The 13071-nt window shown below is 38.1% G+C and overlaps 1 protein-coding gene across 3 annotated transcripts in view; it reads right to left on the minus strand.

The window, feature by feature from the left end:
* gpm6aa (glycoprotein M6Aa) overlaps positions 1–13071 on the minus strand; it is a 40986-nt gene that overhangs the window by 21940 nt on the left and 5975 nt on the right. The window lies entirely within an intron of this gene.

Here is a 13071-nt window from a genome sequence, read left to right on the forward strand (position 1 = left end):
TCATAATTTTGGCCAAGTGTTATAGCAAGTCAAGTAGCTTTGCGATTAGTGGAGCTATCGCTTGTCACAGCACATTCAACACTCATTCTAGAGTCATCAGTGACACATGAAGTACTTTGTATGCATTCTATGCATTTTTTGATATTTTAACAAAGCAACATTGGGTGTGTTTCATTGCATAATGTGACAGGTATCTCTACTACAGAATTATTGCCAAAGTTTTCAGAAACACACTACACTTGGGTTGAAATATAATGATATCTTGAGTAGGGGTTTTTTTCAGCTTTGCAGCTTCTGTGCGCAACATGGATGAAATATGAATGCATGTGATGAATATAACATCATATGGTGCACTCACGTGATTGTGTGTGTGTGCGTCATTCCAAAAACATAAAAGGCAGTTTGTTTTAAGTGAGCTTTACTCACTTAATCAGATTGTTTGCTACAACCTGCAATTTAGTACAGAAGTACTATTAAAATTTTGAATGATAATGATTATTAGGTTCAGTTTTGCAAAATTAACAGAAAAGCCTCCAATCTTTTTTTTCTTTTCAATATTGGCCTCTGAATTATGAATTTGGTTAGAAATGGTCCCACTTTATATTAAGTGGTTTTAGCTACTATGTATGCACATTTAAATTAATCATTTGGTACAATGCACTTATTGTGTACATACATGTTTTTACATTGTACTTATATTTAAAAATACCAGCATGTAATTGCATATGTAATTCATTTTTGTAATTACATTTATAGTTAGACTGTTGACCCATCCATTACACCTTAACCCACCCTTAAACCTACCCATACCAATAAACCTGTCCCTAACCTTATATCCTACCTCAATAGCAGCAAAAGTGTTTTGCAATACAATATGAACCCAATAAGTATTGTACTTATTTTATGCAAGTACATAGAAGTTCAGGCCACAATATGTGGATAAGTGGGACCGAAATTAGAAATTACTTTTTAACTAGTTTACATCACTTATTTGAATCTTCAACAAAAAAACAGCTTGGATTTTGGGCTGATGCACACTATGTGATTTTTCTGTCCTTTACAATTGCTGCTTGCTGGATTTTACAATATAACCAGGGAGAAATCTACAAAAGACTGTAGCCTAATACCAAAGACTTTAGATGAACCAAGATGGTGCACTCCTATTGTTATAAATGCGAAAAAGTGCAGCACACAATATGGCGGAATAAGTCCAAACTTTTAAATAAAAGAACCAATCGCCAATTGGTAAAGTCATCGTGTCACTGCAGTTGCTGTTAGAAGCTCAGGTTATAGAAACAGCCATTGTCCTGAGACATGCACGACTGGCTGGTTCAGCCTGGAATTATGCTATATGAGCATAAAAAATACATTTTTGTGACAGTTCAGATCAGATTTTGTTGCTGATTTTAAAGTACGCATGAATTCAGATTTGACTTTTCAGTCTTGACTTTTTAGTGCACATTGGTAGTTGAGGCAAAAAAATAATCCACAGAAAAAAAAAAATTCTTGTCTTCGTAATCTTTAATCAAAATTTGAACATTTGCTCTCGCTCTGGAATGTCATTCCTTCTGTGATGACATCAGTTTGGTGGCTTGGGCAGAACATCCTTAACCAATCCCATTCAACCATTATGTTGGTGGGAGCAAGAGAGAGAGAGGAGGAACGCTAAAAACCCTGCCCTCTGTTTAATATGCCATTTCAGTTATTGTCAGGATTCTGGTCTGTTTGTGTCGTGTTTTGCCCGTTTCTGTTCCTGTTTGTCCTTATTTGGTCATGTTCCTGTCCTCGTTTAGTTTGATTATTAGTTGATTCCCCGCACCTGTCTGTCTTTCGTTATCCTGTGCATTTAAGCCCCATTCTGTTCAGTCTGTGTTTGCCGGGTCTCTATCGTCTTGCTCGTGTGTCTCTGCTGTTTCCTTGTGGATTACCCCTTAGTTCTGGAATATAATAAAGACTACTCGTTTGATCCTCGTCTCTGTGGTCTCTCCTACACAGAGCGTGACAGTTATAAATATGTCACAACACTGAAGTAAATAGGTAGCAACTTTGTTATTTATGTGAGAATGTTATTTAAATGTGAGCGTGGCAAGCCATTTTTGACACTGCAGAATATCCTAATTCAAGCAGAGGACTTGGTTTTGGATGGCCAAAATAGCTGCCTGTAGGCATTGCAAATACGGCCGCTCGAGTGAACAGACTTAACTTGAAAAGGACTTTCATGATACATGGTAATCCAAGACTTTGGTCAGACTTACAGTGTTTGATATTTTACATCATGAGTTGTACTAGAACGACTGCTAACTATTCAATTAATTGGCCGCATGTGATAATGTCTGCCAATTTTGTCTATGATTATAAAAAAATAAAATAAATATTTAACACAAAATTATAAGTATGTTTGACAACTATGAGTATGGATATCAACTAATTGCCCACTTATAAAGCTCATCTCCACCATGTATTTCATGAATTATTAATCATTAGTCAATGTATTTAAAAAGCTTTTTTTAAAGGAGTCATGAATTGAGAAACCAAATTCTACCTGGTTAACATACTATAAGTTCCAGAGCTCAAAATTGTAGTCCAAAAACAGCTTTTATTGAAAACAAGCTGCCAGAACAACTCTTTTTCTACTTCTGGGTTTTATTACATTATAGAGACATTTTATTATGCATTCTTTGGTAAACCAGTCGCAATTTGATGCAATCTTTGCAAACAGACTTTTACGAAAAGATACACTCTAAAAAATGCTGGGTTAAATACAACGCAGTGCTGGATAAATACTGGACAGAACACATGCTGGGTTGTTTTCAACCAACAATTGGGTTAAATGTTTAACCCAACCGCTGGGTCTAAACCAGTGGTTCTCAATTCCAGTCCTGGGGGCCCCCTGCTCTGCACATTTGCATGTCTCCCTTACTTAACACACCTGATTGAGATCATCAGCTCGTTAGGAGAAAGATCATGAACTGAACTAACGAGCTGATGATCTCAATCAGGTGTGTTAAGTAAGGGAGACATGCAAAATGTGCAGAGCAGGGGGCCCCCAGGACTGGAATTGAGAACCACTGGTCTAAACAACCCACTTGCTGGGTTCGTCCATATTTAACATATGGATGGACTGACAGTAATGCCACAACAAATAAGTAATCAAATTAATTCTAATGCTGATATTTAATGACTCATGTACAGTCAGAGTTCTTTATCACAAAATGATTTATTGCTGTTTATGTGTCAGTGAATCAAGCTATTGACTAAACAGTCGACTTCTCACTCTTCCTCTTAGCAGCATAGAAATCATCTGTTATTAAATTGTGATCAAATTATATACAGAAAGCGCTCCCTTTATAATTGCTGGAGCTGTCAATCACTTCAAGTTAAGCATGAGTCTATCAGTGATTTGGGTTCTGCACTTTCACCAAAACTCATGTTATAATCACTGACAATGTCTATATCACACAATGATTCTATTAATTTACATCATGTTTGCATTTGTGAGCTCAAGAGACATGACTGTGATCTGCAAAAATGCTCAGCACTGCCACCTCTAATGCAATGGGAATTGATCTAAATATAATGCTTGCTATAATCAACATTTTCAAGATTAGTTCATCTTGTATACTTTCATGCAAATGAGTTAAACAATTAATAGCAATGGGAATTTCCACTGAAGTCTTAAAAGAGGAAAAAGAAACAGATAACAGACACTTGAGTTTTTACTGGCCTCATTAATTCAAATACTGGCTTATGATCTGCTGACACTTTGAAAGATACATCAACATGTCCTGGCCAAAATGCTGACAGATTTACTTTCTACCAGCAGTTTTAAATTCTAAAATTATTGTGAAGGCCGACCTGCTTTCTTATTTAGAATCTGTAAGAATAGTATCTAGTTACTACTGAAAGTGTGTTAGGGGCCACTCACACAGGACACATTCTGTATGAACAGCCCCTAACTCTACCCCCCAAATGACTGCATGTCCTCTGACAATAACAATTTGTCTGATGTGTTGATATACTGCCATGCCATGTTTAAAATTCCTGCCCTGAGTAGGGCTCTATTTCAGGAATATCACCACAGCAGACATAAAACACCAAATGCAGACTAACATTTGACACTAAATATAATAGGACGCAAGGCATTCTGCATTGTGTTATCACACAGGGTGTTTAGATGGCTTCTGGAGGCACAACAGTACACGTTTTCAAACTCAAACCCACCTGATTCAACTCGAGAGCTTGATGGACTCCAAGACCTCAAATGGATGAATCAGTTAAGGAGACATCCAAAAATCTGTACAGTTGGTGTGCCTCCAAGAACAAGGTTGGGAATAATAGTTTAAAGAACAGAAGGAAACACTTTATTTTATAGACTCCTTGTTACACGTCAGAAGTAAAATTACATGAAACTAACCCTAAACCTAGCCTTATAAGTACATGTTAATTAATATTACTTAGTACTTAAATGTATAATTAAACTGTAACAAGACATCTTAAAATAAAGTACCGGTAATTGACTGAAAAATGCAAAAATCTTTTTTTTTTTTCACTGAAAAAAACATGTAAATACAAATTTGAGTAAATATATCTGTAAAATTGTCTAATAATATCTTAATGACTTTTACTTGCATGAAAATAGCAGATCAAATTTATTAAATATACAAAATGAAATATTTACATAAATAATTTCTAAATAATATAGTAATAACAATATACACATGTGATAATATTAAATGATATCATATTAAATTACCAAACATTCATAATTGACACTGGCTGAAAAGTGCAAAAATCTTTTAATTGACAGTGACTGAACAAAACTTGTAAATAAATAATTTGAGTAAATTTTGTGTGAAAAATCAGATTTTTAGCAATTTTGTGGACATCTCTATCTATCTATAGCAAATAACAATTTGATATTACATTATATAATATAAAAGTATATATAAATGATTACTTAATAACAATGTAATTAATATAATTGTATGATAGTAAATTAAATATATTCATATGTATACTTAATAATAATTAGATGTAAATGCAGATTACATTACATTTCATAACATTTACAGTAAACACTAATATCGAAATAATATTTATAACTTCTAAGGCAATCATTCAATTATAACATTAAATTGTATAAATTATTAAACAATTTACATTATTTAACAATATGACTTAATTATAGCAAATGAAATGAATTTGTATCAATTTATCAGGTATTTACAGAAGGAAAATGATCTCCAGTGTGATTGCCACATGTCATGGAGTCTATGTAGGCACAAACACAGCCACACCCTGGTCCCTGATGATGCTGCTTTTCTGGGAGGGTGGTGGGAGAGAGACGTTGGCTCTTGCAGCCAAGTGTGTGTGTTGTTCATATGTGCATGTGTTAATGTGTGATGCATAGGCAATGAGTATGGGGTGGGTTTTGGAGGGGAAATCCAAAGTTAATGAGCGATACTTTAACACCCAATCCCCCTTCTGGCTAGTCATGTTTCTGTCTGGATTAAATAGATGAATCCAGAACACCCCTCCTCTAACTCTCGAATACATGCATCCTCCCTGTTTTGCGCTGCAGGCCCAGATGAAAAAAACACACAACAGATGGCTTAGCGGCCTCTACAAGGGCATCTAGCCGTCTACATGCAGTTAGTTGGCAATGGAAAGCATTGCACAAAATGTGTTCCAGTGTGTGTGTATTCTGAAATGCTTGCAGTGAGCGCTACCATCGCCCGCTCGATTGTAGCTCTAGCTGACTTGTTACCATGGAAACACACTTTAGATGTCACTTGTCCAGGAGGCAGCGCACGCACACATGTATGCACTGAGCACACAATGTGCACAAAGCATAAAACACCATGTTTTATATGCAAGCTAGCACAAAATAAATCTTGACAGGGTTATCCGTCCTGCCAGGGTCTTGTGTTATACCGGAAGGGGTTTATTATATGATAATGACAGAATATCTGTAAATTTTGAACAGCTACTTACCAAATAAAACAATTCATGGACATAGATTTAGATATATAGATTTAAGATTATTACATTATCGTACTTGTAGATAAGCCCAAACTCTTTGCAAAGAAATATAGTCCATTAAAATGTAGAAAAAACTCAGCAAGCAACAATGTTAATAATCTGAAATCTAATAACACTACTGTTCAAAAGTTTGCGGTCAGTAAGATTTTATTCTAAATATTTTGTTGTTGTTTTTGAAGTAATACTTTCATTAAAACAGTGTTGGGGAGTAACAGTGTTACTTAATTTAATTACAGTAAATGTAACTGTAATCCATTAAAGTTACTGAGAAAAAATGTGTAATTAAATAGTTACTTATGAAAATATTAACATTACAAAGGTGGTTACATCTGAATATTTTCACTCACACACACACACACACAAATATTTAATTGATTTCTTTCCCAAATTGCACTGACTGCTCTTGCATTGACACCAGTGTTTCCAGAGTTTAGGACAAATGCTTATTCGATAACTGTTTTTTTTGTTGTTGTTGTTTTTTTCCCCCCCTATTTGGGTTCATGTATATGCCTGATTTTCCAAGATTTTCCAACAGTTTTTCCAAGGCATTGTTGGATTGTTAGGTGTTTCCTGTCATAGCAAAGATTTGATTTCAAAAGCAGTATCATAGCTATTCAACTATTTCTTGCTATGATTTTAAATCAGTATTTAACCTCAGAACGATCTCAAAGTTAAAGTTGCAGTCCATAACTTTTTTGGTTAAAAATGATCCGAAATCAATATTTGAGCATGTACATAACCAGCCAGTGTTCAAAACTATCGCCTTGCTTTAGTCCGATTCACAACGGTTAGCTTATAATAATGTTTTCTAATCTGAGTGGCACAGGTAGGTTTTCGCGGGAAATTTGAGCATGGCACTGCGTCATTACGTCACGTCGGTAAACATAAAGAAGTTGTCCGGGCTATCGTATGTGAGGATCCTGCAAGTGACAGATTGTTTATAGCCTTTTCTCACAGCAGCTATAATAATTAAATGTATCATTTTGATGGCGGATTGTAATCCATAAAGGATTATGTGTTTATGAAATACATGTGAATGAAATTAAGTTATATTCCAGTTGTGTGTATGATTACAGATTAACCTGGGATTACACACGATTTGTATTTTAAAGAAAACCAGTTCGAAGGGAGCATAATTATCTTTTTGGGTTAAAAGAACTTCTTAATATGAAATTCAAATGGCATGACTATTAGAGATTAGACTGTATAGAGATTGAAATCTACACGCTAATACACACTATACTCATAGTCACACAATGTTGATGTTATTAACATTCATAATTTGAGAATAAAGTATAACAATAATAATAATTTACACGGTTTGATGCGATATGAGCTAACTGATCTTTAGATTAAATCACCATTGGTAGCGCGATTTATGGTAATGCTTTTTTCCTCAGTTGGTCAGAACAAACGTGGCAGACTTGTTACTTACTTGTTCAGATGGCAATATACGGTGAAAATTCTTATTTGTCTCATATATTCCAAGACGTAGGCTAGAATCTGTGATTGCGAAGCACAGTAAATATCCACACCGGTGTGGTGACTGACTGCCACACATACTCTTCAGAACATTAGATTCATCCGCGCTGGAAGCGTCCCGACTCACAACCCCACGTATGCAAGATAATTCTGCACTCGGCTGCAATTCCAGGTTTTCAAACAGAGATGGTGACAAAGAGGCAAAACTTACGGACTGCGGCTTTAAAAGAACTGCTAAACTGATTTTGTGGTGGCTTAATTCAAGTGATGAAGGATTTCGAAAGTCTGACAGTAATCAGTGTTGAGTACTATTTTAAGGTTAACCCTGTCAGATTTTTGGACCCGTTTTGCCCCCGTAGTTCTTCCTGAGTTTCCTTATTTGGTCATGTTCCTTTCCTCGTTTAGTTTGATTATGATGCCTTGCACCTGAGTTCCTAATTATCCCTTGTATTAGTTCCTGTTTGTTCAGTTGTTCCTTTGTCGGGTCTACTGATTAGTTTAATGTGTTTGTGCAAACTTTATATGCAAGCTAGCACAAAATAAATCTTGACAGGGTTATCCGTCCTGCCAGGGTCTTGTGTTATACCGGAAGGGGTTTATTATATGATAATGACAGAATATCTGTAAATTTTGAACAGCTACTTACCAAATAAAACAATTCATGGACATAGATTTAGATATATAGATTTAAGATGATTACATTATCGTACTTGTAGATAAGCCTAAACTCTTTGCAAAGAAATATAGTTCATTAAAATGTAGAAAAAACTCAGCAAGCAACAATGTTAATAATCTGAAATCTAATAACACTACTGTTCAAAAGTTTGCGGTCAGTAAGATTTTATTCTAAATATTTTGTTGTTGTTTTTGAAGTAATACTTTCATTAAAACAGTGTTGGGGAGTAACAGTAAATGTAACTGTAATCCATTAAAGTTACTGAGAAAAAAATGTGTAATTAAATAGTTAGTTATGAAAATATTAACATTACAAAGGTGGTTACATCTGAATATTTTCACTCACACACACACACACACACACACACACACTTCACACACAAATATTTAATTGATTTCTTTCCCAAATTGCACTGACTGCTCTTGCATTGACACCAGTGTTTCCAGAGTTTAGGACAAATGCTTATTCGATAACTGTTTTTGTTTTGTTTTTTCCTATTTGGGTTCATGTACAGTGGGTACGGAAAATATTCAGACCCCCTTAAATTTTTCACTCTTTGTTATATTGCAGCCATTTGCTAAAATCATTTAAGTTCTTTTTTTTTTTTTCCTCAATGTACACACAGCACCCCATATTGACAGAAAAACACAGAATTGTTGACATTTTTGCAGATTTATTAAAAAAGAAAAACTGAAATATCACATGGTCCTAAGTATTCAGACCCTTTGCTGTGACACTCATATATTTAACTCAGGTGCTGTCCATTTCTTCTGATCATCCTTGAGATGGTTCTACACCTTCATTTGAGTCCAGCTATGTTTGATTATACTGATTGGACTTGATTAGGAAAGCCACACACCTGTCTATAGAAGACCTTACAGCTCACAGTGCATGTCAGAGCAAATGAGAATCATGAGGTCAAAGGAACTGCCTGAAGAGCTCAGAGACAGAATTGTGGCAAGGCACAGATCTGGCCAAGGTTACAAAAAAATTTCTGCTGCACTTAAGGTTCCTAAGAGCACAGTGGCCTCCATGATCCTTAAATGGAAGACATTTGGGACGACCAGAACCCTTCCTAGAGCTGGCCGTCCGGCCAAACTGAGCTATCGGGGGAGAAGAGCCTTGGTGAGAGAGGTAAAGAAGAACCCAAAGATCACTGTGGCTGAGCTCCAGAGATGCAGTCGGGAGATGGGAGAAAGTTGTAGAAAGTCAACCATCACTGCAGCCCTCCACCAGTTGGGGCTTTATGGCAGAGTGGCCCAACAGAAGCCTCTCCTCAGTGCAAGACACATGAAAGCCCGCATGGTGTTTGCTAACTGGTGACTAGGTGCGTTTACATGGAGCATTGTAATCGGTTTAAAAGTCCAATCCGAATGAAAATGCTCCATATAAACACCTCAATCGGAATAAAAATGCCCAAACCGAATGAAATTGTAATCGGTTTGAGAGGGGTGGGATAAACCTTTCTATAAACCGAACAAAATTAAAATCCTGCCATGTAAACACTTTAAACCGATTACTTTGCGTCTACGTCATCACGTCCAGAGGTCGGGTCGTCAGAACGTGAACGTGAAGTCGGCAACGGTACATTCTGTGATTTGGGGACACTGCAGTAGAGACTGGGTAATAGTGGAGGTATAAAGTTAAAATTTCCATTATACAGTTAAAAACACATTAGAAAGGAGAACGCTTGCTGTGTGACGGACTATCTGCTCTCATGTCCGGAGTGAAAAACAGATCTGAAATGAAGCGCAATTTTCTGCTTTTCAGCTTAGAAACAACACAGTGATGATAGTGAAAGTAGCTCAATGAAAATAAACAACTTGACCAAAAGTTGCCTTTGTCATTTGTATTTGTATAGATGACAGATTCATAATTTCTGATCTGCTTGAATTTATACGTGCTCACGCCATGAATGTTGTACGAAACACGACTGTGATAAAGCAATGCTCCTTTGATTCATTGTTCAGCAACTCTTGGTAAGAAATCGTGTATTTGTTCCATTTAAGTACAGTACAACTTTGTAGTATCAGAGTACAATTAATCTCAGCTGCATTACAGAGGGACATATGATTTCTATGATCACGTTCTGGCCATATGACTGAGCGCTCGAATGAACGCAAGGGATTCAAATATTAACCATTTATTCTAAGCAAGTGCAAACATATATTAAAAATATGAACGTAAATATGGGCGTTTTTTCCTCTGGTGACTTGTTTTTGTTGTCACTGTAGGCTATTAGCATATCCTAAAATCGAAAGCACAGGCACATGTAAACACCATATCGGATTAGATAACGTCTCATGTAAACAGTTCTTCGAATCTTTCAATCGGAATGATTTTAATCGGAATGACAAAAAAGTGTACATGTAAACGCACTTACTGACTGCCACACATACTCTTCAGAACATTAGATTAATCCGCGCTGGAACCGTGCCGACTCACAACCCCACGTATGCAAGATAATTCCGCACTCGGCTGCAATTCCAGGTTTTCAAACAGAGATGGCGACAAAGAGGCAAAACTTATGGACTGCAGCTTTAAAAGAACTGCTAAACTCTGATTTTGTGGTGGCTGTTATTATTATAATCTTAATTCAAGTGATGAAGGATTTCGAAAGTCTGACAGTAATCAGTGTTGAGTACTACTTTAAGGTTAACCCTCTCAGATTTTTGGACCCGTTTTGCCCCCATAGTTCTTCCTGAGTTTCCTTATTTGGTCATGTTCCTTCCCTCGTTTAGTTTGATTATGATTCCTTGCACCTGAGTTCCTAATTATCCCTTGTATTAGTTCCTGTTTGTTCAGTTGTTCCTTTGTCGGGTCTACTGATTAGTTTAATGTGTTTGTGCAAACTCCTATGTTGGATTATCCCCTGCGTTTTCCATTTATTAAAGACTGTTAAAGTTCCTCCAGCATGCTCCCTGCAAGACACACTGTTACAGAAGACCCAACCCAAAAAGATGACTGCGGAAGACAAGTTGTGGGGTTTGCGGCAGGCCGGTCGGAGGTTGGAACAGTATGTGGAGGATTTCCTTGAGCTTGCCAACCGGTTGAGCTGGCACAACGCCGCCCTTGGTGCGTGCTTTCAGCTTGGGCTGGACGACGAGGCGATCCGCTGAGATCTTCCCGTGTGTGATTTTCCCTTGATTGAGCTGATTAATCTCGTTCTTTATTTAAACGGTTCCAATTTTGAAGTTGAAGTAATGAAGAAAAAGTTTCAGTCTTGTCGTCCAGTCCCCTCAGAGGCACACCGCGTCTTGCCAGCTCACCCCATGCCAGGAACTCCCACATACCGCACCAACGGCTCGAACCGCCTGCCCCACCCCAAATACCCCCGTATCCTCCGAAGCTCCACCATCAGTGTCCTCAGCCCAGAAATACCGGCTGCTTCCAAGCTAAGTCTGCCGGCCGTCGCTGACTCAAGCCCGCCAGCCGCCGCAAAGTCAAGCCCGCCGGCCGCACCAAAAGTCAAGCCCTCAGCTGACAGCAGTTGCCTCCCTCACATCAAACCAGAAGAGGAATCTGAGCGGGTGTGTCTCACTCGTCCTTAAAAGTGAAGCTGCAGGCTCTTCGATCGCCCCCTGGTGGTTGGCTACAGTACAGGTCATAAACCCCGCCCTCTCCATGTAAACGAATTGGAATTGGTCAAAATAAAAAAATTAATTACACTTCCAATACAATTTTCCGAAATATGGTTTTGGTCATTTAAGGTAGTTGTTATCACGCTGATATATGTTCAATTGTTAATTTTTGTGATACATTTGATTTTATCTAGTAATTTGATGCTATAAAAATGGGGCGTATCGTTATGGTTGATTGGGTCTGCGGGGTTTGATTCTGTGGCTCCACCTCACGACTCTACTGTGCAGACTCTGGCTCCAAACGAATCTCTACTGCGCAGACTCGGGCTCCAAATGACGTCATTTACTCAAGATGGCAGCGGCCATACTGAGATGTATTCGCTTCACTTTTCTATAGTGGAAGGAAGCGGAGACGCGTCGTCCATCTTTTTTACAGTCTATGAATCTGAGGAGAAAAAGACTGCTCTCAGCCCTCATACTAGCCCCTGAGGCCGCTCCAATGTCGACTCCAGTCCCCGGATCTAGCCCTAAGAGGGCTCCAGTCTCCTAATCCAGCCCAGAGAGGGCTCCAGTCCCCGAATCTAGCCCAGATTGCCCTCCAGTGCCGGCACCTCCAGAACGCCCTCCAAAACCCGCTCCTCCAGAGCGCCCTCTAGAGCCCGTACCAGCCAGGAAACCCAGAATTCCCCCCCAAGGAATTTTTTTTGGGGGGGGGGCTATAGGGGTCCGGCCGTAGTGGCCGGGCTGAGGGTCGAGGCCAAGGCCACGGAGGCCGTCCCGTCATGGTGCCCCGAGCTCCCTGATCCACCCTGGAGGTCTCCGTCTTGTACCAGCCTCCAGGGTGCCTACGCACCCTCCCTGGTGGATATGTTACAGCGCGGGACGCCCCTTTCGGATTTTTTTTTTCAGATTTCGTGCCTTTTTTTTTTTTTTTTTTGTTATCAACATTTTTTATTTTTCATACATAACATCCAAAAAAATAAAAAATAAATAAATACAAAATAATAATAAAAACAACAACAACAGACACATACTCAATATCTCAAAGTCCAGTCAAAGGGAGGGAGAGAGGGAAGGACAAGAAAAACATAAAAGTCACTCTTTTATACAGTCACGTATATCAAAGAGAAAGCACTGCCAAGCATCAATGGTAGAAGGCTTGGCCCCATTGATTCGTGCTGTTGTACATTCACAAGTCACTATTTGCAGGAGGCTACGGATCCAATATGTTTTTCCACACATGTGCGGTGTAAACCAGTTTTGTATTATTGTCTTCTTTGCAGCTGTAAA

This window comes from Onychostoma macrolepis, chromosome 14, assembly GCF_012432095.1.
Source record: "Onychostoma macrolepis isolate SWU-2019 chromosome 14, ASM1243209v1, whole genome shotgun sequence".
NCBI lineage: Eukaryota > Metazoa > Chordata > Actinopteri > Cypriniformes > Cyprinidae > Onychostoma > Onychostoma macrolepis.